Source organism: Myotis davidii, unplaced genomic scaffold (assembly GCF_000327345.1).
Source record: "Myotis davidii unplaced genomic scaffold, ASM32734v1 scaffold184, whole genome shotgun sequence".
Classification (NCBI taxonomy): domain Eukaryota; kingdom Metazoa; phylum Chordata; class Mammalia; order Chiroptera; family Vespertilionidae; genus Myotis; species Myotis davidii.
In genome coordinates, this window is record NW_006297021.1 from 841,122 (window position 1) to 847,630 (window position 6,509).

Consider the following 6,509-nt stretch of genomic DNA (forward strand, 5'->3'; position numbering starts at 1 on the left):
TGGCAAGGGTAAATGAAATAACACATACAAAGTAAAAATGACACTACATGAGCGAAAGATTCATTTCATTCTCTTCCTGACATTCTTAAACACTTTCCTTGGGTCATTGAACACATTTAATGTATTCATCGAAAAGCATAGCAAGGGTGCGCTGTTCCAAGGTCCCAGTGATGGATTGTAATGAAGAGTATAATGGAGGCGTCTCCAGGGCTGAGCCTCCAGCAGGAGATAATAGAGTGCAGGCGAATCCATAAAGCCAGTCTCCAAGGCTTCACACCTTCTGGCTTAAATGCTGTTATATCATTTTATTCTTACTCCGGCTCAGTTAGAAATTTCTCATTTCAAAAGTGACTGAGGTTGGCATTTTTGATAAATTGCATATTATCTCTTACTTCCTAACCTTTCTTTCTAAGTTCAAAGTCATGAAAATGTAAGAGATAAAGGATCAGCCTTGCTAATAGATATAGATGGTATCTATAGAAATAGATGGTATAGATACAGATACAGATATAGATATAGGTATCGATAGAGACAGAGAAAGAGATACATATGGATCTAGATGACACAGATACAGCAGAGATATAGATTTAGGCATAGATATAGATCTATTGAATCATTTTTGACTATTTAAACCTGGGGGAGGATCTGGGGAGGGAGGATCAGGGGAGTGGTCGACTTCAGATTTATTACCTTTAACCTTGTACGGATACTTCCCTCCCACTCTCACTGTTTCAGAGCTTAAATATGAATCTTGGATCTTGTATGTCATATGTGATAGCTAAATGGGGTAATGAATCATACTATATAGCAACTAACATTTATCAAAATAATAATTATTAAAAATAATAAAATATATCCATTTTTTATTATTTGCTTATAAAATTATCACAAAATTGTAGATTTGGTATAAGGCTGTTACAGTTTCCTAAAATTTCTTTGAGATCAAATAACCAGGAGTATCACCTTAAATGAAACATCTCCTGCATGTTGAGAATATTTTGCGTTTCATGTTGTTTACAACGTTCCCAAACTCTAAGGTTAGAGTCTCACCCAGACTCTTAAATGTATTCTTCCAAACAAAAAGTAGAGTAAATAAGGTGGCCAGAGCAGCACAAGGGAGTCGACTGGGGGGTTAGCCAGGATTGCAGGAGGTAAGGTGGGAGTGCTGGGGGACATCAGTGAGTCATTGTAAGCATGTGGGGACAGAGGATGATTTCCATGGAAACATGAGTCACCTGCACGAAGGCCTGGAGAGCACAGAGAGCATGAGGCTGGTGAGCACCCAAGCAGATGTAGGGAAGTTAGAGCAGCGGGTGTCAGTGGAAAGAAGCGGGGGATGAGCCCAGAGTGGTTAGCAGGGAACTGATCCATTTCCAGCTCTGCTAAGAGACAACCGTTAGGAGTCATTTCTATTGTGAGCAGGGGAGTGAAAGCACATGAAACCATATTTTAGGAAGATCACTTCATGTGGACGGTGGGGAATGGGGTGGAGGTGAGCAGGCTAGGGCAGGATGCCCAGTTCAGAGACGATTGTAGTGACCCAGGAGGGAAATGACGATGGCCTAGTCTAGAAAAGTGTCAGTGAGTTGGGGGGAAAGTGTCCCCAGAACCCCGAGATGTTTGGGTGGTGGGACGACCAGACTAGGTGATGGAGGCTCTGTGAAACTGGAGGAGGTAAAGGAATAAGAAATGCCTGTTTCTGCGATAGAGGCGAAATAACAACAGACCCCACAGATACAGGACGATGCCTTTCCCTGAGACAATGAAAGGCCCAGTAGGAGGTTGGGGGCAAGGAGATATGATTTCTTGGTTGGACTTGTTGCACTTGAAATGCCTCTGAGGCATCTAGGTGAGATTGTCTGTTCGCTCAGATGCAGATGCGAGTTTGAGTGAGAGAAAGAAAACCAGAGGGCATATAACAGAACCCTGGAAATACCAGCATGACAGGAATCTGTTAACAGAGAATGAGGAGGCTTTGAGGGAGTATTCTGGAAAATGACTCAGACATTAAAGTCAGAGGCTGATGTGTGTGAACAGAGAGCGAGGAACTTCTGGAATTCTCTTGCTAAGTCAATAAGACAAAACACATGATCAGTGGCTTCCATTAAGTGGACCTCCTGCCTAAGGAACCACAGCTTGCTTTCTCAAGTGTAGTTTTGAAAGGGGGTTTCATATGGTGATGCAGGTCATTTTTTTCTTTTCAGTCTTATTGTTGGGAGTATCACAGATCTCCCTCTCTGCTTTTTTCCCCATTGCCCTCCTCCACCAGGATCCTGCCCCACCCTATTGTCTGTGGCCATGGGTTATGCATAGCTGCATATAAGTTCTTTGGTTAATCTCTTCCTGCCCCCTCCCACCTTCCCGCTGACATTCTTCATTCTGTTCCTTGTTTCTATGCCTCTGGTTCTATTTTATTCATCTGTTTATTTGGCTCATTATATTCTTTATTCATTTATTTTTATTTTTGGATTCAACTGTTGATAGATATGTATTTATTTGCCATTATATTATTTTTATTTCTCCTTCTTCTTCTTCTTCTTCTTCTTCTTCTTCTTCTTCTTCTTCTTCTTCTTCTTCTTCTTCTTCTTCTTCTTCTTCTTCCTCTCCTTCTTCTTTTTCTTCTTAAAGGAGACCTTTTAACATTTTATGTAATACTGGTTTGGTAGTGATGGACTCCTTTAGCTTTTTCTTGTCTGTGAAGCTCTTCATATGACCTTTAGTTCTAACTGATAGCTTTGCTGGGTAGAGTAATCTTGGTTGTAGGTCCTTGCTATTCATCACTCCTATCTAATAGAAAGTCAATAGTGCTTGTAATTATAGGAGAATTAGCAGAGACCTGTCTGAGGCAAAAAAGAAGCTGAAATTGGTTTGCACTTGCAATCCTCTTGTGTAGATTCATTCAGTAGATTAGAGAAAGATCTCAAATCCCTGAGATTTTTAAATCTCTATTTACTGTTAGTTTTAATAGCGAACAAATTCAATTCCTGTAATTAACATGCCAAGTCTGTAGATTTAAGACAAATAACAAGTTTCCAGTTTTTATGATTTTTGGGGGGGACATTAAAAAAATGTTTAACAGGGTAAAACAAAACAGCAACCAAACATAATGAGCTTCAAATCCATTTTCAGCAACAGAGATTGCATTAGCTCAATCACCTTCTGTGTAGTGGAGTCTAAACTCAGTGTTCCTTGGGCATGCCTTGCCCCGGATTTATAGAGTTAATGAATGTCAGATGATGTGAGGGCAGGCAGCTCAGCGCTGGAAGCTCAAGTCTTAAGTACGGTTGTTTGAAAGACTATTTTTACGAGCTAACGGAGAAAGACCTTTTCACAGGGAGATCTAATTTCTTTTCATCTCACTTATTTGGTCCCTCCTAGGAGTTTTTTCTAGAATTAGCGTCAGGTCAGGTTCTGTTTGTCTTACACTCCTTTCCTTGCTTGGATTTGTCCATCTAAATAATTGGATCTTAACAACAATAAATCCATTTTAACCAAATTCCGTTTTTTATAGAGTCTTCAACAACAGGGTAAAGAAAAAGAATTGGCAATGCTTTTAACTTTAGAAGTAGCTCTTTTTAGGTGATAAGCTAAGAAAAGAGGTAACTTCAGAGTATAAATCGGGCTTGTTACAGGTCCACTCCTATCCAGTAGACTGATCCTTCCTGATGAATCCTCCCACCGCTCCCTGCTCCGCTCACACAGGGATCCCTGGCCTGCGTTCTGTCTTCACTTCAGACTTAGACACTTCCCAACCAAGTAAACCTCACAGCAAAAGAGCATTGCCTTCAACTCACTGTTCTGTCTTTGTTTTGTCACCCTTATATCTGCTACCACCTTCTCTTCCCTCTAAGTTTATTACATCAGGGAAATTTTCTCAGAAAAAGAACATCTTCTGTAAAGCATCCCCTATCTCAACAGAAGACCTCGTTCAGAATATTAAAAGGCGCACACAGCGTGTTCTGCAGTTCCAAAGCCCAGGCTGAAGAGAACACCTTGTCATCTCTGAAGAAAGTGGCACTATGTAAACTGAAGGGCAGGATTTCCAGAGACTGGGCAGCGTTTGCATATGTTTTATAGGTCTTTCCTGGGAAGATAGTGAGGTATCAAGACTCTTGGCCGTAGCAACTGGAAATGCTCTCCTACTGAAATGAGCAAAACCTGGGAGGAAGAGGTCTTGAGAAAGGGCTTCACCCAGAGCTGTATAGCAGACTTTGAGATGGAGAAGGCTAGCAGACACTAACATGAGTCTGGAAAGAGACGGGGACTGCAGGTAATGTTTACGCTGTGCTGAACGTCCCGGTGGCATTTGACATGGAACCTGGATACAATCACTTAGGGCCTGAGGATAGATGGATAATAGAAGATGGGCGAGGACTGTTTCCTGGGGAACTCCAATATTTAGAGATTGAAAAGATGCGGGGGTGGGGGGTGAGGTTCTGTTTGTCTTACACTCCTTTCCCTGCTTGGATTTGTCCATCTAAATAATTGGATCTTAACAACAATAAATCCATTTTAACCAAATTCCTTTTTTTATAGAGTCTTCAACAACAGGGTAACGAAAAAGAATTGGCAATGCTTTTAACTTTAGAAGTAGCTCTTTTTAGGTGATAAGCTAGGAAAAGAGGTAACTTCAGAGTATAAATCAAACCTGGGACCCCTCAGTCCACAGGCCAACGATCTCTCCACTGAGCCAAACCAGTTAGGGCAAGAAAAAATTATTAAAAAAGAAAAGATGGGGGGAGGCTAATCTATATAGACGTTATTTCCTTATCTCTCCTGATTTATTCATTCTTTTTTGCTTTGTCATGGGTGTGCTGAATGCCTGGGTATCATTCCTCTTGGCCTCTGTTTTCTCAAATGCCAAATTAATAATAAAAATGAGTCATCCTTACATTTATATAGGAATTGATCATCTTCTATCCACTTATGATCAACATGATTTTTAAATCCCTTTCGAATAACTATTAACGATATCATTAAAAATAAAACATGATTGAATAATTTCGAGCACTAGCCATGCATCCTCATGACAGTAATACAACTCGGAAGTATTCCACCCGAGATCTCCTACCCTTGGGAGGAGCCTTTCAATCCACTGAAACCGCATGCAGTATTTTGTGCTCCAGGGCATTTTTCAGCGTCGAAGGGCCACAGAGCTTTCTTCACATTCTTAAAGAAAACCATAAACCCTAAAACATTACAAGCTACTTTAAATGTATATCTTTTTGAAAAGTTTCCTATTTCTTCAAGTATAGGCCACTGGCAACTTTGAAAAGTAAAATTTCTATTCAGAGGACACCGTGCATGAGGGAACAAAAGGAATGAGTTCGGTTCTTACTGAATTTCAGCAACAGAGCCATTCTGAAAAGCACGATTAGAGCTGTTGTTAGTGGGGCAAACCATTCCATTCCACAAGGGGCCGGGCACAGCCTTTGCGCCGGCATTCTGTCTGTTACCATTTCAGTTTCGTTTTTCTTTTTGAACAGGGACTTAAGTTTCTCTTCTGTTCATTTTAGAACCTCAGCAAATGTGGCAGCATGTGAGAAGTTATTTTGAAGTTTAAAACACTATTCAAAATGCTTCCAGTCTAACAAATCTTGTTTCCCCCCTTGATATACACACACATTGGGGTGACAGCTTGGAGCAGGGTGGGGCTTATGTCTTGACAGAAAAGATAAAAGAATGAACAGGACAAAGGTGAAGCCGGTGCCTCCGCACAGTTGTATTTGTTCTGTGCTTTGCACCCAAGGGGGATCTGCCACTAGATCCTTCTTGCCAATGTTGTCAGAACTACATTAAAAACCACAGGTGCTAAGGACACCTTCAAATGTTGGTTCTTTTGGGAACTGAGCTCTGACTTTACCCCATTTTGCTCTTTTGGAGACTTTACATTAGAAGAACACTCCCAGTTTCACAAAGGCCTACCCTCACGCAGCGACGAGAGCACTAAGCTAGTGTCTGTCAAAGACCAGGAGGTGGGCCAGCTGAGCGTGCCGCTGGCCGAGTCCCACGGTGCTGTTCCATGCTTCAGCAGATCGTCTCTCAGTGCTGTCTTTGGGATCGACTGTGTTTTCGTTCTTCTTACATTAGATCAAGCACTTTCACAACCCAGTATTTTTTTCAAGCAAGAAATATGACTACATTTCTGGAACTCCTCAGATGTTTTTAAAGTTGACTTCGATATCTTTTACAAAAATTGAATGTATTTTATCTTGATTTCTTTAGAATCTACTGTAAGGTTTTTAAAACTGGTAACTGCATGAGTAAAGTTATCTGTGGGAATTCAAGTGTTTTGTTTTGTTTTGGTTTTTTTACTGTCATGATTCATGGATATTCTGGCACAAAAATAAATAGGTTCCAAAAGAAACAAAACATATCTAAAGCACAAAAGTAGTCAATAAACTTAAATGTTATCTGAACTTTGATACCAATACCAAGATGAGAACAACTAGTTAGGCCTCTAAAGTGGATCTTGGAGTATACTTCATAATCCAATGTCAATTCATTTT

General features: G+C 40.6%; 1 long non-coding RNA gene across 1 annotated transcript in view; it reads right to left on the minus strand.

Moving 5' to 3' along the window:
* LOC102757847 overlaps window positions 1–6,509 on the minus strand; it is a 20,723-nt gene that overhangs the window by 9,455 nt on the left and 4,759 nt on the right. The window lies entirely within an intron of this gene.